Source organism: Maniola jurtina, chromosome 20 (assembly GCF_905333055.1).
Source record: "Maniola jurtina chromosome 20, ilManJurt1.1, whole genome shotgun sequence".
NCBI classification, from domain to species: Eukaryota; Metazoa; Arthropoda; class Insecta; order Lepidoptera; family Nymphalidae; genus Maniola; species Maniola jurtina.
This window is the reverse complement of record NC_060048.1, coordinates 11,670,857-11,694,676: the sequence shown is the minus strand read 5'-3', so window position 1 is coordinate 11,694,676 and position 23,820 is coordinate 11,670,857. Positions and strand designations below refer to the sequence as shown.

At 37.0% G+C, this 23,820-nt stretch overlaps 1 long non-coding RNA gene across 1 annotated transcript; it reads right to left on the bottom strand.

Annotated features, from left to right (window-relative positions):
• Positions 1-2,509: 2,509 nt before the first annotated feature.
• LOC123875550 lies at positions 2,510-16,924 on the bottom strand. Its single transcript, XR_006798162.1, has 3 exons — positions 16,750-16,924; positions 7,055-7,059; positions 2,510-2,523 (listed from the first exon to the last, which is right to left on the bottom strand). It is a non-coding gene; the product is annotated as an uncharacterized LOC123875550 (long non-coding RNA).
• Between the last annotated feature and the right edge of the window lie 6,896 nt (positions 16,925-23,820).

The window sequence follows — 23,820 nt, the reverse complement described above, 5'->3', positions numbered from 1 at the left end:
CTTTCAAAAAGGTAGTTGTGTCTTTCTATCTATGTACATCAACATCTCCGAGATTTCGGAACCGATTTGCGTAATTTTTTTTTATCGCCAAAGGAATTTTGCAACATTGTTTCATAAAAAATTTGGATTTCAACTTCTCAATCCTGATGCTGCAGGGGACCTGACCATCAAAACTGATGGGATTTAGAAACTGTCGGTAATAAATTGATCAATATTGAAGGTATCTATACCAAGTAAAAACTTTGTCGTTGACCTCGAGGACCCAACCCTGATGTTGTAAGGAATTGCATTCCTAAATCCTGGTGTTCCCTCGGGATTTTTAAAGGATCATCCGTTTAATTGTTTTTACGTGGTAAAGAAACGCGCTGCATCCCAGGGAAGGCCTATTACGGATAGACTACTTTTGTCCTGGGAACTCAAAAGTTCCCAAGGGATTTTTAGAAATATAGTATAAATATTATTCCACAGCTACGACATCGGACACTCTGGCTGTGAATAGCACTGATCTGACATTAGGTCGACTTGTCTGTAATATACCTGGTGGGAATATAAGGCAAGGAGACATCCTCGTTCCCCTTTCACCACCTAATACTCCCCTAGGGGAAAATAAGCGCCAGATGTGCTACCTGTACAGACAAGCTGGGTCCATTGAAATTACAGCTGAATTATATATCAGGTATGAGCATTTTTTTTTTATCCGAAGATAATCTTACGCTTGGCGACAATCGTACCACATAATCCATACTAATATTATAAATGCTAAAGTGTGTCTGTCTGTCTGTCTGCTACGTTTTCACGGCCCAACCACTGAACCGATTTCAGTGAAATATGGTACAGACTTAGGATACATCCCATAAGACATAGGCTACTTATCCCGGAAAACTGAAGAGTTCCTATAGGATTTAAAAAAAACCGAAATCCACGCGGGCGAAGCCGCGGGCATCCTCTAGTAATAAGATAAAGTTGCCGACTGCGATCGTCTTTTCAAAATCAATGGTCTTAATAAACGCTGAAATATTTTGTAAAATTGTTTTTCTGTCACTTGGTATATTTTAATGTTGTTGTAGGTACATTTATATTCATGAGCTCAGAATTTTCTCCTCTTTCATTCGATACAACAGCAAAATTAAATTTTGGAGAGCTCCACTTTTTATTAACCCCCGACCCAAAAAGAGAGGTGCTATGAGTTTGACTTGTGTATCTGTGTATACAAGTGAAGGTTACAGTAACTAGAAAAGACCTGATAACTTTCAAACGGCTGAACCGATTTTCTTGGATTATAGCTAAGAACACTCTCGATCAAGGCACCTTTCAAACGAAAAAAAAACTAAATTAAAATCGGTTCATTAGTTTAGGGACTACGATGCCACAGACAGTTACACAGATATACAGATACACAGATACACACTTATAACACCCCTCTTTTTGGGTCGGGGGCTAAAAATGTACATGACATGCATGATGCAACTCTACCGCACGATACGGAGACATATAGCATTTTTGAAAATACCTACTCGTGCCACCTCGCGCCGCGATTTGTCACTAGACGATAGACTCAGCTGTTAACAGGGCTCTCTCCGTCACTCGCTTCATACAATCGTAGTTCCAATTTCATTTGAATATTAAGCAAAAAAAGTCCATGAAATTTTGCAGACATATTCTAGAAACTAATATCTGTATCTATGGTGTTTTAGATTTTTCTAAAAATATGTAGTTTTAAAATTACAGGGGCTCAAAGATTTGTATGTAAATTTTAAGACCGCGTAACTTTGAAACCGAATAGTTTAACAGAAATCTGGAAAACCACAGACATAGATATTAGTTTCTAGAATATGTCTGCAAAATTTCATGGACTTTGGTTGCTTAATATTCAAATGGAATTGGAACTACGTTTGTATGAAGCGAGTGACGGAGAGACCCCTCTTAACATTTTCATTTTGTTTTCAGATTCGCTATCACTTACTACAGAAATTTCAACATCAATGTGTTCGTAGAAGACTTCAATCTCACTCTCATTGCCGGCAACTTTTTCATTAATCGGCGAACGTTGTGTGACGCTACGTGCTGTGCAACGAGCGACAATAGTTGCGCCAACAGCTGCGGCTCTCAAGGATGCAGCGTAAGCTCGAGTAGCAACTCCTACGAACCAAGCTGCGCGTTCTAATAAATAAAATCAATATTAAGTAAATATCGCTGTTAGATACCTAATGTTCATAAAAATTTATCATCTTGCTATTATTTGTGTATTAAAATATAATATCTAATAAAATATTGAAATAAAAAGCGAAAAAATTATAATTGCTTAGTTTTCTTTGTCTTTTAATCTAATTTATTAATAAAGGCTTCCCTATCTGCAGCGCTATCCATACAGACGTAGTTTGGATCTCATTTTAGTACTAACCAATGTTTGTAGACACTTCCTAGGAATCATACTATCATACTAACATTATAAATGCGAAAGTGTGTTTATTTGTTGGTTTGTCCTTTAATCACGCCATAACAAAATTACGGATGACGTGATTTCTCTTGGGTATAGTTGATGACCTAGAGAGTTACATAGGCTACTTTTATCCCGGAAATTTAAAGAGTCCCCACGGGATTTTTAAAAACCTAAAAGCCACTCGGATGAAGTCGCGGGCATCAGCTAGTGAATATGTAAGTATTGTGCCTCTAATTAGTACAATTTCCATAAACAACCGGCCAAGTGCGAGTCAGACTCGCGCACTGAGTTATATCGGGTATTTTTTCCGACATCAAATATTAAACTAGCTTTACTAACAGGAATTATTCAAATTAAATTAATAACTTTTAAATTAGAACGCTTTTTCAAAAAATTCCATTAAGTTTGGTCAATTTTCGAATAAGAGCCAAACTACGGTTGTTTGGAGCGCTACTAATAAACTCCTCTTAATCACTGAACTATGTATAATAATTTTCTTTTGGCAACAGCAACTATGTACTTATTATTGGTTTGATCATAATTCCTGTTAATAATAACTGTTTTGCCTCGTGTTTCCAATTTAATAAGATAGCAATTTTCTTTTATTTGGTAACTAGCTGACGCCCGCGACTTCGTCCGCGTGGATTTAGGTTTTCGAAATCCCGTGGGAACTCTTTAGTTTTCCGGGATAAAAAGTAGCCTATGTGCTAATCCAGGATATTATCTATCTCCATTCCGGATTTCAGCCAAATTCGTCCAGTAGTTTTTGCGTGAAGGAGTAACAAACATACACACACACATACACACACACACACATACAAACTTTCGCCTTTATAATATTAGTGTGAAGTGTGATAAACGAAATATAGCGCAACTTTACTATTTAATTTAATCTAAAATTAACATATTAAAACAGTCTATCTACGTCTCTTGGTGTGCATTAATTTCATACAACTGGTTTTCAGTTCTATTATCAGAAACGATTCTACTCCTAATATATTATTATTTAGTACCTATCTACCCATTTAGTTTTCTACGAGTACCTATATAATAGTAAATTGTTCTTAAGTTTAGTATATTTGTTAACAACTTTTCTTTAGGATCATCAAGTTGGACTCGTTTAAAGGTACTTAATAATTTTATAATAACATAAGAAATCTAGAGTAGATATTATTTAAAAACGTTAAATACCAACTCATTATAAACGTAGCATAAAATATATTCCTAGTTTTATTTTGATTTGAAATACACATAAAAATCTGTTTTAGAATTTACAGGTAAAGCCCTTTCATATTATGATAGTACCCCACTTGGTATAGTTTTGTAACTTTGAAAAAAACACATTTCAATTTATTTTTAATTATGTAACCACGAATTCACGGTTTTCGGATTTATTCCTTTACTTTTGTTATAAGACCTACCTACTTGCCAAATTTTATGATTCTAGGTCAACGGGAAGTAAACTATAGGTTTTCTTGACAGACACGACGGACGGACGGACGGACAACCAGATAGACAGACAACAAAGTGATCCTATAAGGGTTCCGTTTTTCCTTTTGAGGTACGGAACCCTAAAAAAAGATTCCGACGAATTGAGAACCTCCTCCTTTTGTTGAAGTCGGTTTAAAAAGGATTTTTAGGGTACAATTACAGGTAACAGGTAGTTATAAGGTATGACATAGATATCTGCTAAGACAGGATTTTTGAAATTCAACCCCAAAGGGGGTAATAGGTGTTTTAAATTTGTGTAGTCTACACAGACGAAGTTGCTGCATAAATTATTATATTTTATTATAAAAACAATGTTTTATTTCATAGTAATTAATATTAAAACAAAAAGTTTGTCAATATCTATAATAATCATAATATTATAGTAATTCTTTGATTTTTTTTCCAATACTGATATGCTTTATTGTGAATAGGGCTAATTCAGTCAGAAATCAGAAAAGCATTCTCTTGAGTAAAAAAATCCTAAAATTTTGAAAATAGATGAAGGGCTTGAATTTCCAAATATATTGAAACAAGTATCAACTTGTTTATTCTTAAATTACGAATTCTTACATTTTTGCCCCAAATTTTCTTAAAAAATTCTTAAAAAGTAACTTAAAAATTGCGGCCTTTTGTAGAAATTTTCATCACGTATTATACCCCCTTTCTTTCTAAAAAGACCAAAGACGAAGAAGAATATTCTGTCTTTTTATATATGTATTTATATGTATGTATGTATAGATTCAGATAACATTTTTAGTCAATAAAAAATATTTACGTGGATCTGTTATAGGTGACGTTATGTGGACTTCACTAACCGTTTTAGCCATACTGGTGATTAAGGCCACGGCATACTACCGTATCACTTCTGAAGCCATAGAGCAAAGATTTAGAGATTTTTCAATCGTGTCACAGATCATTCCAGATGCACCACCATTTCTACTAACAGTAAGATTTGCATTTATCTGAAGATTTTTTGAGTTGTGCTAGTCTAGAGTTTAAAGGTGCCCACGCACCACAACTGCACTGCGCCGCGCGGCAGTGACGTACGCGCGTCGCGGCTGGAGAGAATATCGTGCAGGGCGCTGACGCGACGCGCAGTTCCGTTTCAGTCCAGTTGTGGTGCGTGAGCACCTTTAGACTTCGACCTCCTACACAGGGCACCAGGGTTCCATTCCGGGCCACACTTCTAAATATTCGGAATGATATGAATTTAAAGCTATTAAATATGACTTGCTTTAACGGAAAGAAAAACATCGTAAGATTTGAGCTCAGCCTTCAGGCTTACTTGAAAGCTATTCTCAAAGGTGCGTGAAGTCTGCTAATTAGCACTTGACTTACATGATGGACGATGGCCCCAAGCCTTCTCTTTCTATGGGGAGGCCCGTACTAAGTAGATAGTCAGGGATGGATTAAGACTTTGAAAGAATTTTTTTTCGTTTAGACCTCATTTTTAACTGACCAACTTTTATAAAGCTTAATTCGCTATAATCTGCCAAAACAAACAAGTCCCCATGCATGGTATGCACCACCCGCCCTCCCACTACTAAAGAAGCAGAAAAAGCAAGCAATACACAAAACCAACGCACAAGTCACTCGACGTACTCGTACAATTATCTCCTCATGATCCTCAGGATTTTTTACAATATCTCTCAAAATTAAGTTTATTATTTGGCGACTGCTAAATCAGCTCTTAAATGTTTTATTCTTTATTCATAACAATATTGAACAAACATTTACGATTTGTATAATATTGATAATAATAAATAATTATTAATAATAAATAATAATAATTAGTATACTTTCGACATCACAGTTGACACATAAAACTGAGAAACATAAGAATTCATTTTGTATGCATTAAAGCAATAAAAGAAGTACTTAGACATGTTTCTTACACGTGTCTAAAGGGAAAACGTAAAACTACGACACTTGGATCATATTTGTAGAGTGCTTTTTCTTCTACTATCGTGCATTTGGAATCTTCGAATGTCCTATACGCCAAGCAATATGAACGTAACATGTCTATATGGTACAATAATGTTATTGATTCACAGGTTAATTTTGGACCAGTCAGAGCAAATTTAGGTAATACCTTACCTGTGTGCATTACTAATTCAGAACCGCTCGTGTCCTGGCCCAATCCAACTGGTGATATCCTGTACACGCTCGTTTTTTTTAGTAAGCAAACTTATTTATAACTTTGAAACTTATGTATAACATAACCTACCTTTTAACCTACCTATATTTTTGTTTTACTTAGTGTGTTTTTTTTGTAATAATTTTGAGGCATATAGTAAAAGTATACACTATACTTATTCATTCATTCAATATTATATTCAAGGAACCAAAAGCTTAATTTGCTATAATCCGCCAAACCAACGAAATCTGTATGGTACGCAACGCCACTCGACAATTTTACTTTGCAATTAGACATTGTAAGGTCTACATCTCCTGAGGATGCTCCGGTGTGGGGGCGAAACGCGCGTCGAGTGGTGTTGGAATTTGTGTGGTGCTGCGTAGCATACAGATTTCGTTGGTTTGGCGGATTATAGCAAACTAGCCGATGCCCGCGACATCGCCCGCGTGGATTTAGGTTTTTGAAATCCCGTGGGATCTCTTTGATTTTCCGGGATAAAAAGTAGCCTATGTGCTAATCCAAGATATTATCTATCTCCATTCCAAATTTCAGCCAAATCCGTCCAGTAGTTTTTGCGTGAAGGAGTAACAAACATACACACACACACACACATACAAACTTTCGCCTTTATAATATTAGTGTGATTAAGCTTTTGGTTCCTTGTATATCATGGACTTCCGCAAAATAACGCCTGCCTCTATAATACAATATTATATTTTCCACAGCTACGAGTATTACGAATTCTCTTGCTACGAATAACAGCAATCTGACAATTTCTCAACTTGTCTTTAATATACGTGGTGGGAACACACAGCGAGGAGACTTGATCGTTCCCTTTACACCACCGAATCCCCCCCTTGGCGTCGGATATCGGCGCTTCATATCGCTCCTGTACAGACAAGTGGGCCCCATTGACGTTACAGCTGAATTATATACTAGGCATGAACACATTTTTTTATTTTTTTATTATAAGATAGGCTTCGGACTTTGTCTGTGGTGGCGTTTGTTGGCGCGCGTGTTGTGACTTTTTGGAGTGTTTTTTGTTAGAAGTGGCCGGTTTTTGTGTCCCGCTGGTGTTTATTGGTGGTGGAACTGACCGAGGAACTGACTGAGAAGCGCTCTAAAGAGGCGCCGCGTGTATGTCGGCGGGCGCCAGCACAGACGAAGTCCATACTTATACATATAGTTTTCCTAACTTGTAAATAACTACACACTTGACATTGGCTAATCAGTGTAAAGCCAGACGAGAGAAGAAAAAAAAAAAAGATAGGCTTCATCTATACTCTATACTAATAAATAAAATTGGAGTGTCTGTCTGTAATTTCGAAATAACTACCTCATATTCAGCTCATATGGTTATTTGAACGATACCAAAACTGAATCACACGTTTTAAAAATTTTGTCTGTCTGTCTGTCTGTCCGTCTGTCTGTCTGTTTGAACGGGCTAATCTTCAGAACGGCTGAACTGATTTTGACGGGATTTTCGCAGACAAGTAGAGGATTGACCAGGGAGTAATATAGGCTACATTTTAAACCGACTTACAAAAAGGGAGTTTTTCTACTTATGTACACTGAAATCATCGAGATATCTGAACCGATTTGCGTTTTTTTTAATCGATGAAGGAACATTGCGACATTGTGTCATAAAAAAATAGGATTCCAACTCCTCAATCCGGTTTAGTATAAATATCTAGGGTCGTCACAAATGCCTTTCCGGCGTCCATGTTTCCTGCCAAATATAACTTAAATACCTTCAAAACAAAACTAAATAGGCATCTTCTAGGCAAGTGCGCTCCTACCACAGATCAGCCAACCCTCATCATTGCTTTTTAGTAGCATGATTGTCTTCAAAGCGCATGCAAAAATTTATAAAAACAATTATAATTAACCTTCAGCTTATAAATTTAATACTTTCATTTTTTTTCAGGTTCGCTATAACTTACTATAGAAATTTCGACATCATTGGGTTCGTAGAAGACTTCGATCTCGATCTCATTGCCGGCAACTTTTTCATAAATCAGCGAACGTTGTGTGACGCTACGTGCTGTCCAGCGAGCGGCAATAGTTGCGCCAACAGCTGCGGCTCACAAGGATGCAGCTTAAGCTCGTGTACAGGGTCCAATTATAATTAAGCTTCAGCTTATAAATTAATACTTTTATTTTATTGCCAGGTTCGCTATAACTTACTATAGAAATTTCGACATCATTGGGTTCGTAGAAGACTTCGATCTCGATCTCATTGCCGGCAACTTTTTCATTAATCAGCGAACGTTGTGTGACGCTACGTGCTGTCCAGCGAGCGACAATAGTTGCGCCAACAGCTGCGGCTCACAAGGATGCAGCTTAAGCTCGAGTACAGGGTGCAACTCCTACGAATCAAGCTGCATGATCTAATAAATAAAATCAATATAAACTGATTGTTGCTGTTAGATACCTAATGTTCATAAAAATTTATCATCTTCCTATTATTTGAGTATTAAAATATAATATCATCATAAAATGTTGAAATAAAAAGCGAAAAAATTATAATTGCGTAGTTTTCTTTATCTGTTCATCATCTGATATCTTCAGTGCTATCCATACAAACGTAGTTTGGATCTCATTTGAATATCAACTAATCAAAATCAATGAAATGAACTTTCTAGAAATAAATAGGTTTATACCTATATGTGTCTCTAGTCTGCCAAATTTCTATAACAAGTGTAAATTAAAAATTTTCAACACCCCCGACAAATCATTTTCAAATAAATAATTATGTATATCTAAGCAACGTCCATCTTGACAGCTTGACATTTGTCAATTGACACTTGAATATTATGAACCTAAGGGTTATCTAACCTTCTTTTCTACAAGAAAACTAGAAAATAGCTGATAACTTTTAAACGGCTGAACCAATTTTTTCGGATTATAGCTAAGAACACTCTCGATCAAGCCACCTTTCAAACAAAAAAAAGTAAATTAAAATCGGTTCATTCGTTTAGGCGCTACGATGCCACAGACAGATACACAGATACACAGATACACAGATACACAGACACACAGATACACAGACACACAGATACACAGATACACACGTCAATCTTATAACACCCCTCTTTTTGGGTCGGGGGTTAAAAATGAGTAGTTTCAAAGTCACAAGGGCTCAATTTATATATAAATCATTGAGCACGTTTAACCGAACCTCGCCTCGGTACGTTAGATTTTTAGATCAATAGATTAAAACGTAATCTATTGATTAAAAAAAATACGCAAATCGGTTCAGAAATCTCGGAGATATCGATATACATAGGTAGAAAAACACAACTCCTCCATTTTTGTAAGTCGGCAAAAAAAGTAGCCTATGTTACTCCTTGGCTCCTCTACTTGTCAGTGAAAGTTCCATTAAGATAGGTCCAGCCGTTCCGAAGATTAGCCCGTTCAAACAGGTAGACAGATAGACAGACAAAGACCGTACTGTACTTTGCAATTAGGCATTGTAAGGTCTACATCTCCTGAGGATGCTCCGCTGTCGGGACGAAACGTGCGTCGAGTAGTTTTGGGATTTGTGTGGTGCTGCGTGGTGGTGGTGCATATTGCTTGCTTGGTGGCTGGCTTTTCCTACATGTTTATCAGTGGGAGGGCGGACGGTGCATGTTGCATGCTGCATATATATTTGTTTTGTTTAGCGGATTATAGCAAATTAAGCTTTTGGTTCCTTGTATATCATGGACTTCCGCAAAATAACGCCTGCTATACTACATCAATTTTTTTTAAACGTGTGATTCAGTTATGGTACAGTTCAAGTAACCATAATTGAGCTACTTATTTCGAAGTTACAGACAGACACTTTAATTTTATTAGTACTTATAGATAGATAAACGAAATATTACACCATGTGCAACTTTACTATTAATTAATCTAAAATTAACATATTTAAAAAGTAAAGACGTCTATTGGTGTGCAGTAATTTCATAAAACTGGTTTTCAGTTCTGTTATCAGAAGCAATTCAACTCCTAATATATTATTATATAGTACCCATTTAGTTTTCTAGGAGTATATAAACTTCAATGGGTTTTCATTTTAATCGATTTGTTAAGTACTGTTCTCCAGGAGCATCAGATTGCACTCATTTAAAGGTAATATTATAATAAGCCAAAAAAAAATACATATCCATCTTAATCTATCTTAAATCTATCATAATATTTAAAAACCAACTTATTATTAACATAACATGAAGTATGTATTGAGTTTTGTTTTGGATTTAATATATAATCAAAATTAACAATATTGGAAACAAAAAACATATATATAATATATAATAATCATGTTTATTCCAGATATTACATCCATTTTGTTAGTAATACAAACAATTGCTTTTGACTATGTTAGTAAGTAGGTTAATTCTAATAATAATATTATATAACCATTATTATTATTATGTAAATATACAATGAGAAAAGGTGACTTTTCCTTTTATATATTTAGAAGATATGTAATAATATGTATTTAACTAGATTCAGATATTGCTTGTCAATAACAATTTTTTTTATTTTTTATTAACTATCAAATATTGAACGTTTTACAAATGCTTTTAACGCAACAAAAAAAACCACTAAGGTTTAGTATTGTTGCTTATCATTCCGTCCATTAATCGATTTTGGGTATAATGCTTCCATAAATAATATATACATTATTTATAGAAGCACTAGGGAACGTTACAAGATTATATTAATTTGTTATATTTAATTTTTCAAAAATGGGAATTGTTAATATTTGTTTTGAAAGTATGATTTTAACTTGTATTTAAAGTTAAATTCGGTAAGTCCTGACCTAAAAGTATTATCTAAACTATTTATTATATTTACGTGGATCAGTTGTAGGTGACGTTATGTGGACTTCACTAACCGTTTTAGCCATACTGGTGGTTAAAGCCACGGCATACATCAGTATCACTTCTGCAGACATAGAACGAAGATTTAGAGAGTATGTGGTCGTGCCCCGGATCATTCCAGAAGCACCACCATATCTACTCACAGTAAGTTTTTTGCATTTATCTGAAGATTGTTTTAGTTGTGCTAGTTTAGATGTTAATCTTAGCCTCCTATACAGGGAACCAGGGTTCCATTACGGGCCGCACTTCTAAATACTTATTCGGAACCAAATAATGCCCGCGACTTCGTCCACGTGGGTTTAGGTTTTTGAAGATCCCGTGGGAACTGTTTGGTTTTCCGGGATAAAAATTGGTCTATATCAATAACATGGACGCAAGCTAACTCAGTACCTTTCATACAAATCGGTTGAGCGGACGGGTCTTTAGGAACTCTTTGATTTCCGGGATAAAAAGTAGCCTATGTCCGTCCCCGGGATATAAGCTAACCCTGTACCAAATTTCGTCAGAATCGGTCAAACTTTTGGGCCGTGAAAAGGTAGCAGACAGACAGACAGACAGATAGACAGACAGACAGACACACTTTCGCATTTATGGATGATGGTATGGTATGGATGATGTGAATTTTAAGCAATTAAATATCACTTGCTTAACGGGAAGCATCGTGAGATTAGAGCTCAGGCTTCAGGCAAAGTTACTTGAAAGCTATTCTCAAAGGTGAAGTCTGCCAATCTGCACTTGACCAGCTCGGTGGCCGATGTCTCCAACCCTTGTCATTCTGTGGGGAGACCAATGCTAAGTACTTGTCAGGGGTGGATTGATATTATGAAAGATATTTTTTTCATTAAGACCTTATTTTTAACTGACCAACTTGTAATACCAGTAATAAAAGAAGTTTTATATGTGTCTAAAGTGAAAACATAAAACTACGACACTTGGACCATATTCGTACAGTGCTTTTTCTTCTACTATCGTGCATTTGGAATCTTCGAATGTCCCATACTCCTAGTAATATGAACGTAACATGTCTATGGTATAATAATGTCATTGTTTTACAGATTATTTTTGGACCATGCAAAGTAAATTTAGGTACCATCTTACCTGTGTGCGCCACGAGTCAAGAACCGCTCGTGTCCTGGCCCTATCCAAATGATGATATCCTGTACACGCTCGTTGGTTTTAGTAAGAAAAATAAAACTTTTAACTTAAGTATAACGCTTACAATCTTAGAAAGGGTCACCGGGGCCGCATTTTTTGACCTTTCTTTTTTTTTTTGAATTTTTTTCCTTCTTAAAAATTTAAGGAAATATTATATTTCTGCATCTACGAGCATATCGATACAATAGGTGAAACATCCGATGATTTTTTTAACGATGTTACTCCATAACTCTGACAAAATCTGTTAGCTTTTTACGTCTCAACCGCTAAATCGATCTTGACATTGGGCACGTAGTTTGCATCCAGGAGACGCACATTTAGGTAGGTATTAGGAAAAATCAAAAGTTCCCACAGAATTTTAAAACGAGCTAAACTTAATAAATATTATAGGTGTTACGCATAACTGAGTAGGTTGCTGCGGTAGTGAAGCGGCGCGGGAGGGGTGTGATGACGTCGCAAACGCGGACCCTATCCGTCGCCGAAGGACGGGGCGCAGACGACATGTGCAACCACCTTAGCTTCGGTCGCTTCGGGCGACCTTTTTGATGTCGCTCGTCTAGGGTCGGGAGGCGCATTCGCCTCGGACGTGCAGTGACCCAGGAATAGGTCCCCGGCGGAGGGTCCGCCTCAGCAGACGTCGCTGGCTGGGTCGCGGTAGATTGCTTCGGTGTTCCCGTGACCCAATCGCCAAGCGTCGCGCGCAGTAGCGCCGTTGGGTTTTAGTGGGTATTCCGGTCGCCTCTCGGCTGGCGAATCCCACATAGCCTTCCCGTCTCTCGGGAGGGATGCGTAAAGGCATTTCCCAACGCAAAAAAAAAGGAGTGTGATGACGTGACGCGAGAGCTCAGTGATTTCGTCGACTTGTGACAACTGTCAACTGTCACCCCACCCGCGACGCTCTACTAAGTAGGAGCCTGCTATAGTATGAATATTATACTTTCCACAGCTACTTCGGGCTCTCTTGTTACTAATGACACTGATCTGGCACTTACTCAACTTGTCTTTAATGTACGTGGTGAGAACATACAGCAAGGAGACACGATTGTTCCCTTTCAACCACCTAATCCTCCCCTCGGGGCCGGATATCGGCGCACCTTATGGCTCGTATACAGACAAGTGGGGCTCATTGAAATTACAGCTGCATTATACACCAGGTATGAGAATTTTTTTTATTACAAGTAAGGCTACGATCGCTTAATAACAATCGTACCTAATAAAAAGCAATGATAACATCTAGGTTGGAGCTTGGAGCGCGCTCTTTGTTCACGCACGAACCTTATTACTATGACCGCTAAATATAATAAAAATAATCCGCTAAACCAAACAAATCTGTATGGTGCAACATACAGCATGCGACATGCAACGCCCGCCCTCCCTCTGATAAACGTGCAGGAAAAGCCAGCCACTAAGCAAGTCATACGCACCACCACCACACAGCACCACACAAATACCAAAACCACTCGACGAATGTTTCGCTCCGACACCGGAGCATCCTCAGGAGATGTAGACCTTAAAATGTCTTATTGCAAATTGCCTTATTACTATGATTTTAAGGGCCAATATGGCTCAATAAATTAGTTTCCGACCAAATATTACAACATCCATGGTCCGAAAGCTATCGTGGGTGGCCAATTATACTCAAGCAACTTTTGACAGCAATTTGACAGCACGCTCGACACATGAGAGGTTAGAAGATGCCCGTTCACTTTTGCATATAAAGGTATTTTGCTTAATACCTATTAACTATTACTACATAAATAAAGTTGAAAACGCTGAAATATTAGAGTAAAATTGTTTTTCTGTCACTTGGTATATTTTAATGTTGTTGTACATTTATATTCATGAAATCAGAATTTTCTTCTCTTTCATTTGACATCCCACTAGAGACAATAGCAAAAAACATTTTTGGAGACCTCCACTTTTTTGATGTAACATCCGTTAGATCAATTTTTTCCTTTAAAATATAGCCTACTAGCCGGACCTTTACAACGAATCAATTAACAACTCATTTATCAAAATAAATCGGCCTAGTAGTCTAGGCACTATAGTGGAACACACAGAATCAGGATACATACATACATACATAGACTGCTAAACTGCTATAATCATAACCCTTCCTTTTGGTTTTGCCGCAGTCGGGTAAAAAAGCTACACTCACACCTGCAACGTAATGGCACCACTACTGGCACTGCCGTATTGGCAACATTCGTTTCCTCAACTCGTTTCCCACGCGAGCGAGAAACACAATATGAACAATTGCTTATGTTTAGCCTTGTCCTTATCCAGCTCAATTGGCTACGCTCAGACTTAAGAGGGGTCTCGCCGTCACTCGCTCCATACAAACGTAGTTCGTCTCTCATTGGAATACTAACCAATTATACTCAATGGAATTTTGTAGAAATGTTCCAGGAACTAATATCTATGCCTGTGGTTTTCCCAGATTTTCGTTAAAATATTCGGTTTCAAAGTTACGGGGTCTTAAAAATTCACATACAAATATTTGAACCCCTGTAATTTTAAAACTACATACATATTTTTCGAAAAATTTAAAACACCACAGGCACACATATTAGTTTCTAGAATATGTCTGCAAAATTTCATGGACTTAGGTTGATTAATATTCAAATGAAATTGGGACTACGATTGTATGGAGTGAGTGACGGAGAGAGCCCTGTTAAACCAATGAACTTTTGATGATGGCATGAAGCAATAAGCTGCCCGATGATGAATATTTTTATTTTTATTTCAGATTCGCTTTTCCTAAGTATACAAATTTCGATATCAATGTGTTCGTAAAAGACTTCAACCTCGATCTCATTGCCGGCAACTTTTTCCGTGGTCGGCGGACGTTGTGTGACTCTACATGCTGTGGGATAGCCGACAATAGTTGCGCCAACAGCTGCGGCTCACTAGGATGTAGTTCAAGCCTGAGTACAGGGTTGAACTCCTACGAATCGAGCTGCGCGTGGTAATAAATAAAATCAATATTAAGTAAATATCGCTGTTAGATACCTAATGTTCATAAAACTTTATCATCTTACTATTATTTGAATATTAGAATGTAATATCACATAATGTTGAAATAAAACGCGAAAACAATTAAAATTGAGTAGTTTTCTTTACCTGTTAATCTAATTTACTATCAAAATGAAGTTTTCCTATCTCCAGTGCTCTTCATACAAATGTATTCTTTGAATACTAACCAATCAAATCAAACTCTGTTTTGTAGACACTTTCTAGTAATAAATAGATATATTATACTTATCTCCGGTTTGCCAAATTTCGTAAAAAATGTATGTAGTTTAGTTACGAGGGCTAGGTAAGTAAATCTTCTTGGTAAGTATGCAAGTCTAATTTGCACTTGCCCGGGTTTATCTATACTTATAATGAAACTAACACCCACCACACCCGGTCCTCAGCCTTCCTCATCCAGCCACCAGTTACGATAGTTTGAATGAAACTAATAAATTCAAATAAATATTGAATTCCCTGTTAGATAATACTGGATCAGGGAGCACGGGAGTGCCTCCGCTAAGACGAGCCCAATAATAAAATTCTCTCATGTAACTTTAATTTTGGTGTTAAAAAAAAGTAGGAAAAAATTAGAATGATTTAGTTTTATTTACGTGTTAACCTAACTTATTAGGGCCAGCAGGGACGGGTTAGTTCAGCGGGTGGCGAAGCTGAAGTGGCAATGGGGAGGGCACGTAGTTCGAAAAACCGATAAGTAGACGTTGAGGTCCCAAGGTGCTGGAATGGCGACCTCGCACCGGAAAGCGTAGGGACGGATGATATCAGGCGAGTCGCAGGAAGCCGCTGGATTCAGGCGGCGCAGAACGGTGGCGTGTGGAAGTCGCTACAGTAATCCTATGTCCAGCTGTGGACGTCTATCGGTTGTTGATGCAACATTTTTTATTCACTATAGATAAGCGCTTGACCACAATCAGACCTGATGGAAAGTGATGATGTGGTCTAAGATGGATCATGGGACGCGTTCACCTAGAAGATGGCTATTCACTCTTGCTTTAAAGATACCCAGATTGTAATTGGTAGGAAATATAGATAGCGGAAAAGTATTCCAAACCTCATGCGTATGAGGAACGATGACGCAAAACGTTTCGTGCGTGTAGATGGAAAAAAATAATAAAATATGCTTATTCCTGCTTAATTATGTTTTATTTCAATTTAATTATAATTAACATAAGAAAGATAATTTAATTACAATGAATAGGTACTTAACGATTTAAAGAATTACAAAACTTAATCGAAATAATTATTCTGAAAGATTATACTTCAGATATGCAAAATGCCACATAACTGGTTTTTTTAAAAACAGATAAAAATGAATTAATTCCCTTCAATTGTTAAGAAGCAATTTAGATAAATAAAAAATGTTTTTGTTGAAATAATTTGACCTTCACGCTGTCTTTTAGATTGGATTAAAAGTCAAACAGAGAAGGTACTTACTTAAAGATAATATAAGTAACTAGCTAAGCCACCCCGGTTTTGCGCGAGTGCAATTTCTGAAAATCCCGCTAAGTGGAGTTTGTTGTTGCAGAAAATTACAAATAACTTGCTCCATATTTGGCTACTGGCAGCTATCGCAATAGAATTTTGGACTGTAGTAATAAAATGCAATTAATAAAGTCTTGTACATAGCGGTAGAGTATGGGGCTAGAATTCGTTATTAAAGAGAATAATTAAATAAAATACATGATTTTTATATATTTCTAACATTAACATCACGCTGTACGGAAGGTGATTAATGACATCACAAGGCATATACGAAAAATATTTTTTGAATTTTTTAACATAAAGAAAATATTTTTTAATGTTATAAAATTGAAAAATATTTTTCGTTTACGCCTTGCCAACATTTCGGGAATTCCAAAATTTAACGTTTTGCAAATTCAACATTTTAGGACTCAACATTTTGCAAATTCAACATTATAGAATTCAACATTTTGAACCTGAAGGCTTGTGACTGCCTACCTGCCATACAGCATGACGTCAATAATTAATTATGTAAAAAAACGAAAAGTGAAAATTTCTTAAAAAAATCTATAAAAATGAATTCTAGCCGGTATAAATTACCGCTATACAAAATATCACATCATTTTATTACTACAGTCCAAAACCCTATTTACCCCATAGGTACATTCTTTGCAATGCCATCATGATCAACGCATCCGGCGGCTTGCTTTAATGGACGGATCTGGGATTAAGAACATTACGGAGAACTCTCAGGCATAATTCTCAGGCAGGCAGGTTTCCTCACGATGTTGTCCTTCACCGTTTGATATTTAATTTCTTAAAACGGCATAACTCCTAAGAGTTAGAAGAGGTGCGTGTCCGAAATCGATCCTCCGACCTCCCAATAGGAAGCAGACGTCTTAAACTCTTAACCACTGGGCTACACGGACGTATAATATTGTGGTGTTACACATTTAATTAGATAGCAATTTTTACGGTTCCGTACCTCAAAAGAAAAACGGGACCCTTATGGGATCACTTTCTGGTCCGTCTGTCAGTCCGTCCGTCTGTCCGTTTGTCGTGTCTGCCAAGAAAACTATAAGGTACCTACTTCCCGTTGACCTAGAATCATGAAATTTGGCAAGTACGCAGATGTTGTAGCACACGTAAAGGGAAAAATCAGAAAACCGTGAATTTGTGGTTACATCGCGAAAAAAAATGTGTTCATGAACAAATACCTAATTAATAGTTAAAACTTTCAAAGTGAGATTACTATACCAAGTGGGGTATCATATGAAAGAGCTTTATATTATGTAGATTCTAAAACTGATTTTTATTTCTTTTTATGCATAATAGTTTTTGATTTATCCGGAAAATAACCGAGTACGGAACCCTCGGAACGGTTGGCCGGTTTTTTTTATTCGATATATATGAAACAGTATGCAATTGCATGCCACCTGATAATGCAATTTAAATATTAACTTGACGTACATTGAATACATTTTTTTACGTAGATAACTCGGCGTGCAATAATATGCTAAAACTGGTTTGTTGATAAAATAAACAATTCTACTCTTGATAACTTATGATAATAAGAAGTGAAGCATGCAGTTCTGTATATAAACGTAAATTATTTGCACTTGCTGTCAATTTGTAAAGTTTTGTTCTCCAGGCTCTTCAAATTAAGCTAATATTAATTTAAAGGTAATACTATAATAACATGTATATTAAAAAAACCGGCCAAGTGCGAGTCGCGCACCGAGGGTTCCGTACTTGAACCAAAATGTTGGAAAATGTTGGAAAAATACCCGAGTACGGAACCCTCAGTGCGCGAGGCTGACTCGCACTTGGCCGGTTTTTTGTTAAACTTACCACAAAAAATTTATATTTACAAAAAATATAATTTAAATCAATATGTAGTGTTTATAGGTGACATGATGTGGGCTTCACTAAGCCTTTTAGCCCTAGCGGCGGTTTATACTACGGCCTTGGGGTACGACTCGACATCTGCATTGATAGCACAAAGATTTACAGAATATAATATCGACGTGATTTTGCCTCCACCACAAAATCTACTTACTGTAAGTTTTTGCCATCATTATTTCATCAATCTACTCGCACGAAACGTTTTTGACGTGACAACGTCTTATAATTCGATAGAGCCGGCTGCACGCACGAAAAAACATGACTCATGCGGCGTTACCTCGCTCTGAGGCGTTCCATGTAAGGCTTGAAGTGCAAGCGAGAGCGCGGAACGAGCGACAAAGAAGCACAATCGGCCTTTGTTGTCACGTTCAACTATCGTCAGTAAACCGACTTTACAGACAACCAATTTTTTTTCTCAGCGATACGACTTGCTAAGGTCCCAGAACGGCCTTTCAGCATCGTTTCAGCGTCCATGTTTCCTACCACGTATGACCTAAATACCTCTCAAGCAAGAGGGAAAAGGCATCTTCTAGGCAAGCGCGCTCCAATCTAGAAGTCATCATTGCTCAAGACTGCTCAAGAATGATTATTATCAAGCACAAGCCTATCACGCAACAAAAAAGAATCAATTTTTCCAATATGTCACTTGTATAACAATTATTATTTTTCCGTTCAATGTCACAATATTCTAATAGTTTTCAGGCTAGTTCAGTTTGCTTATTTTATTTTAATTATTTTATTTTAATCTATACTAATAAATAAAATTGGAGTGTCTGTCTGTAATTTCGAAATAACTACCTCATATTAAGCTCATATGGTTATTTGAACGATACCAACATCGAATCACACGTTTTAAAAATTTTTGTCTGTCTGTCTGTCTGTCTGTCTGTTTGAAAAGGGTAATCTTCAGAATGGCTGAACCGATTTTGACGGGATTTTCACAGACAAGTAGAGAATTGACCAGGGAGTAACATAGGCTACTTTTTCAACCGACTTTCAAAACGGGAGTTGTGTTTTTCTACCTATGTACACGGAAATCTCCGAGATTTCTGAACCGATTTGCGTCATTTCTTTTTTAATCGATAGAGGAACTTTGCGACATTGTTTCATAAAAAAGGAGTCCAACTCCTCAATCCTGATGCAGCAGGGGATCTGACCAATCCTCGCGGGCGAAGCTGCGGGCATAAGCTAGTTCGAAATAAAAAGTAACGAACAGGTAACGGAAGTGATATTTTTCAATACAAAAAACTACAAGCAACGGACTCGTGCAACACTAAAACTATACAACGCAGATGTGCAAGGTCCGCCTCCTGCACGGTACACTCCATGCCCGATTGCCATCTCGATCTGTCGCGAACAATACCCACCATCAACGAGTCGCATTGCGACGTATTGCCCGCCACCAAAAATATTGAATAAACTATGTCAGATTTTATTATAAAAGCCGTTAGAATTAAAATGTCAGTTTTTAGTTATTTTACGGGGTTTTCAACCTACCTATCTAACCCTATTCATAATTTTCCATAATTAATATGAATCTTAAACCAGGTAACTGTAAGGGAATAAATTATAAAGCAATATCAAAGTGTCATCGTAATATTAAACAAAAAAAAATATTTTGCAGGTTATTTTTGGAAGTTACAGACTAAATTTAGGTAACTATATACCCTTGTGCGCTACGTTTTTCGAACCGTTGACTTCTTTTTCAAAAGCAAGTAGTAATGACCTGTACACACTCCTTGCTCTCGGTAAGTAATCTATAAAATCCATACTTATCCATACTAATATTATAAATGCGAAAATGTGTCTGTCTGTCTGTCTGCTACGCTTTCACGGCTCAACCACTGAACCGATTTTAATGAAATTTTGTACAGCCTTAGGATACATTCAGAGGAAGGACATAGGCTACATAGGCACATTTTTATCCCGGAAAAACAAATAGTTTCCGCGGGATTCCTAAATACTCATCCGCTTGATCGATTTGTATGAAATTTGGTACCGAGGTAGTTTGCATCCCTGTAATTGACAAAGGCAACTTTTTATCCCGGAATATCAAACAGTTCCCACGGGATCTTCGAAAACCTAAATCCACGCGGACGAAGTCGCGGGCATCCTCTAGTATAACTATAAATGCGAAAGTGTGTTTTGCATTTGGGACTTCGTCTGTGGTGGCGTTTGCTGGCGCGTGTTGTGCCTTTTTGGAGTGTTTTTTTCTTAGAAGTGGCCGGTTTTTGTGTTCTGCTGGTGTTAATTGGTGGTGGAACTGACTGGGAAGCGCTCTAAAAGGGCGCCGCGCGTGTGTCGGCGGGCGCCGGCACAGACGAAGTCCATATAGTTTCCCTAACTTGTAATTAAGGCCGCACTCTAACAAACATCAAAAATTTTATGATTTCAAACGCTAAATTTACCATTGTAGGAAAAACTTTCACATTATTGATTACATGTTTAAAATAAACCAATTTTTCGTATTGATATTTAATGTATCATATTTAAAAAGACTATTTTGTTTATTGCGTGGCTACTTATTGCAATTTGGAGTGATGTTTATTATTTTTTTATGTTAGATCAAATAAATGGATTGTTACCAAAACTACATAAATAGATTTGCTAAAGAACATAGTTTATTTTTAAATAAATTTTTGAATGAAGTTATGCTTTATTCCATACAAAAAATCGTGTTAAATTAGGCATATAATTTGCAAAAATTGGCAACAGTTCTCTTTTTTACTCATTAATATGATTAAAAATCCATATTTCAGTACATTATGTGTCAATGGGACTATAATATTTCTGATATTTAAATATTTTTTTCCAGTAAATCAGATGATTTCTAAGGACAGATTTAGGGCTTCAAAGTTGAGTCTGTTATAGTTTTCATTAAAACTAGGGGTGGGAGAACAATGCCCGAAAAGCCTAAATAATTGCTAATTATGTAGATAATTATAGCAAATTAAGCTTTGGGTTCCTTGTATATCATGGACTTCGCAAAGAAACGCCTGCTTCATACAGCCTGCCGACTTCATCCTACTACTTCATCATATTTATTAATGTAATGTAATAATTATAATTCCACAGATGTGAGAGCTAGAGATAATAACGGTACCCAAGTAATAGTTAAGCAACTTACCGTTAATATTCTTGGTGTGAACCTAGCTAATGGAACTCGCATAGTACCTTATCTGCCAACGAATGTTCCCCTTGGTGACGGAACTCACATCATCCTACGTTTTATTTTCAGACAGACGGAGGCCATTGAAATTACAGCTGCTTTGTACACCAGGTAAATAAATAAATAAATATTCGTTTATTTGGGACTAGATAGCTCAAACACAGAACACAGCAACATACAGAGAAAAAATACAAATACTCACAAATACAACTTAAAAACCTACGTATTTTCTTAAGAGGGGTCTCTCCGTCACTTGCTCTATACAAATGTAGTTCGTCTCTCATTGGAATACTAACCAATCATAGTCAATGGAATTTTGCAGATACGTTGCGGGAACTAATATCTATGCCTGTGGTTTTCCAGATTTCCGTTAAAATATTCGGTTTCAAAGTTACGCGGTCTTAAAATTCACATACAAATCTTTGAGCTCCTGTAATTTTAAAACTGCATATTTTTAGAAAAATCTAAAACACCACAGGCACAGATATTAGTTTCTAGAATATGTCTGCAAAACATGGACTTTGATTGCTTAATATTCAAACTAGCTGATACCCGCGACTTCGTTCGCGTGGATGTTGTTTTTTAAAATTCCCGTGGGAACTCTTTGATTTTCCGGGATAAAAAGTAGCCTATGTGCTAATCCAGGGTATAATCTATCTCCATTCTAAATTTCAGCCCAATCCGTCCAGTAGTTTTTGCGTGAAGGAGTAACAAACAAACACACACACACACACACACACACACATACAAACTTTCTCCTTTATAATATTAGTGTGATGAAATAGAGGATGGACGGGTAGCAGCAAATCGATCGCGATCAAAATAGTAGGCTCCCCGTGCGAAGCCGGGACGGGTGAACTAGTTACTCATATTATTTATTGTATCAGGTAAATAGTTTTAAAGTCAATTGCATACTTAAATACAACTAACGAATCGGGGTTCCGGCTGAAAACCAGCGCTGTATGTTTTTGTGTATGGGCAAGGCATACAGCATTTATGCTGAGTCCAACCTTTTTTTTTCGGGTTGTATCACACAATATGACACAGTTTATCCCGGCGCTTCTTTTGCTCGAGGTCTTTTGACTTTAATGCTCAAGTATTAGAGACCCCGGGATAAGCTAACCCGTAGGTATTACTGGTAATGTGTGGCACAACCACACAACTTTCAAAAATAAACGTTTTTTCTTTCTTTCTTTCTTTCTAAACTAAGTGATTATTTTATTTTTCAGGTACGCTATAACATATTACCGAAGTTTCAACTACACTGAGTTTACAGATTACTTCGGGGTTGATGCTCCCCTTGCCTGCAACTTTTACCTTGCCGAGCGAAGGTTGTGTGATTCTCTTTGCGAACCGTGTAGACCCAACTACAACACTGGCGCCGACAACTGCCCCTCACCAGGGCTGTACATAACAACAACGAGTACATCGGCCAATTCCCTGGGTGGGAGCTGCTTTTAATAAATGAAATAATAATAAGTAATTTGTCATTTTGCTATACTTTGAGTGTTACAATATCCCATAAAATGGTCTTGCAATAAATTGCGAAAAATTACAATCAATCACCTAGTTTTCTTTAAAAAAAATAAAAATTTTGTGTGACGTAACCACAAATTCACTGTTTTCGGATTTACTCCTTTACTTATGCTATAATACCTACCTACTTAACAAATTTCATGATTCTAAGTCAACGGGAAGTACCCTATACGTTTTCTTGACAGGCACGACGGACGGACGGACAGACAGACAAACAGAGAAGCTGACAGACAGACAAACAACGAAGTAATCTTACAAGGGTTCCGTTTTTCCTTTTGAGGTACGGAACCCTAAAAACCCTAATTTTAAGGCCTCGATTTCCTATCCATGGTCCGATCCCGGGCACGCATTCCTAAGTTTATGGAATTATTCGTACGTGCGTTTAAGCAACTAATATCACGTGCTTTAACGATGAAGGAATCCTGCATGCCTGAGAGCCCTCCATAATATTCTCAAAGATGTGGGAGTCAGTCAATGAAGAGACCCGTGCTCAGTAGTGTGTCGACGACGGTTGATCATGATGATGGTGACGAACCATGGACTCGGAGTAACTACATACTCCAAGCTCGTAGCTGTCCATGTGCACTCTAAAATAAAAAAAAATGTAAACCCAAAAACTAAA